Below are 2,994 nucleotides of genomic sequence, written 5' to 3' on the forward strand. Positions count from 1 at the left end.
TCCTTGACAATGTTGACATGATGCTGTTTTCACACTTTCACCAGCATACATTCAAATATTAGAAGGACTCCCAAAATTGAGGATTTATTTCACATAACATTCATCATGAAAAAAAGACTACAAGAATTTTTAAATATTACTACTGAGTATTTCAGAGTATTTAAAGGGGTCATATAATGCTACATGCACTTTTACAAGTTGTTCTCCTTTAAGGAATTCACCCAAAAATGAAAATTTGTTGAAAATGTACTCCCCCCTCAGGACATCCAAGATGTAGATGAGTTTGTTTCTTCATCAGATTTGTAGAAATGTAGCATTGCATCAGTGTCTCAGCAATGGATGCTCTGCAGTGAATGGGTGCCGTCAGAATGAGAGTCCAAACAGCTGATAAAAACATCACAATAACCCAAATCGCCTCTGGCCAAAATACCACTACATAATCCATAATAGGGCTTCCTCCATTGATGACATCAAAATCCACCAGCATATTGGTTTAGATCTGTTTCAGAGTGTTTTCACTTGTAAGCGGTGCCTGATCTGTGCATATTTCTTTACGGATTCAGACGAGTTCATTTTCAGCAAATTTTATTTTTTGGGTGAACTACACCTTAGAGCAGTGAATCTCAACCTTTTGGTGTACCGGACCCCAGTTCAATTCAGAACCATCCTCAAGGACCCCCAGAACAAAATTGCCTCATCTATGTATGTCTTTGTGAGGACCAAATGTAGTCAAGTATAATTTAAGTTAGTTGACCATATCAGCATGGCCATATCATCAGCTATATTGGATTTTTCTTTCATGGGAACATGTCAAAATATGCTAAATGTATACAAAAATTCATACTTTATACGGACCCCCTGGCCTTACGTCAAGGACCACTAGGGGTCCACGGACCCCTGGTTGAGAACCACTGCCTTAGAGAACCCTTTAAACATAAAGCCAAGCAAGAAACCAAAGAAAGTTAACAAATACTGAGGCTTAAAAAAAAAACACTTTAATCTGGTCAGATTGGTGCTTTGGTTGAGTTATAGTACCTCTGAGCCATGTTGGCACAAATGAACCATGAAACATGAATATTATCAAGTTTTATCAATTTATTTTTTTAAGATGAAGATACTGTTTGTGCTTGTCAAAGCATCATAGTGGTTTTAGTACTGAAATTAGTTTATAATATATCAGTGGACATAATATTATTCAAAACGGAGTATATACAAAGTAACTGTGCTGTGCATGATGTCTCTTCATAACTGCAGTTCATTGAAATAAGTGGAATTATTTGAGAAGTATGTTGAAGACTTCTCACAAAGCCTGTCAGGTCTCTTCCTCATTTTCATCTTGCCCAGAGTAATAAAAAGAAAGCAAAGAGGGCAAATCTGTCTCCTTGACTGTGTATCAGTAAAAATGTCTAGATGATACTGACACTAACAGTTGAGCGTGGCGCTAGCAACGCCAAGGTCATGGGCTCAATTCGCAAAAGCTGAAATATGAAATAAAAAATCAATGCAATGTAAGTCACTTAAACGCGTCTGCCAAATGCATAAAAATGCAAAATGTCAAAATGTAATAGTTTAAATTCTTTCGAAAGACTACAGCTTTAAAACAAATGGTCACAAATAGCTTAAAAATGCTCTGTCTTTAATACAACTTCAACCAACAGGTGAGCCAAAAAGCTTGATTTATAAATACACAAGCTTTGACCAAAAACAGGCTGATTTAAAATTCTGAATTCAGTTCCCTTATAGTAGTTCCTGTTCCTGAAACAACACACCTGCCAGCTACCTCTGCATCTGACAGCTGTCCGTAAAAAGACAGGCACGACTGCAACATTCATAACTTCCTGACTGCTGTTTGTAGATATGTATAAAGTATACACATTTAAAGCTGGCTGTCTGGATATCTTTCGAGTCCTCAGTTTACTTTACTCAGGAAGTAATACATGCAAACATATGATATGAACATGCAATGGTCCACTGACTGGCGATGTGAGTTAATGGCAAATGCACTGACCGCATTTTATAAGCTTAATTTCGGCTTTCATTTACATGTTTTGGCTCATTGCATATAACACTGGTTTCTGCCATGGCCATTCACACAAGTCAGTCAGCACTATAATCACAGCTGATGTATCAGATGTCAACAATTAACTGATTGTTTTACATTTTAGAAAAGAAATTTGAGGGAGGCATGAATGTCATTGTATATGTTATTCTATAGCCTATTACGTTTATATTTTAAACACCAAACAAATGGCTTTGATATGATGATCCATACAGAATTATTGTTTAATAATACAGATGTTGCAAATAATAAAAGCACGTTTATTACATAATCGCAATTAGGCTATTCTGAAATAATTACAATTAAAGTTTTCCTCTTCTAAGATTTAAGAATGGTCTAGGGCATGCCCTGAATACTAATTATGCATTCATAATATTAATATATTCACGCAGCTCAAACATTACAGCAATTACAACGCAACTACATAATGTCATAAATATTCTGTTAATGTCTTCTGATGGCACTATTGCAATAGCTTCACATTTCCCGAGTGGGTGTTAAATTGAAAACATCTCTGGCGTGGGTCACCTGTCGGCACTGCGGGAAATTTACATAAAGCTCTGTAGCAGTGACTCTCGCATGCATTGCTTACATAGCAACCTAAAATAAAAACATTTGCTTTGTCACAAGCGCTTATGCATTTTTCAGTGCATTGTGAATCCTCTTGGAAACAGGAGCAGAATGGCTACGCAGAAGCCTGATGGGAGGTGTGGAGGGGCCGTCTTTGATCTTTAAATACCCTCTAACATTACAACCACACTCCATCGCTTTGATTTCTCAAGGCGCGACTGCAACATTCAGACGCTCCCTAAGCGCGCCACATCGCCTTTTCTTTTCTTTTTTTTTTCTTCGCTTTACCATCTGTCCCTTTCTTCCATTTCACGCAGAAGCAGCGGACACTCGCCCTTCAGATGTGTGCAGCCGTATGCCTCCCC

This window comes from Sinocyclocheilus anshuiensis, unplaced genomic scaffold (genome assembly GCF_001515605.1).
Source record: "Sinocyclocheilus anshuiensis isolate Anshui unplaced genomic scaffold, SAMN03320099.WGS_v1.1 scaffold823, whole genome shotgun sequence".
Taxonomy (NCBI): Eukaryota; Metazoa; Chordata; class Actinopteri; order Cypriniformes; family Cyprinidae; genus Sinocyclocheilus; species Sinocyclocheilus anshuiensis.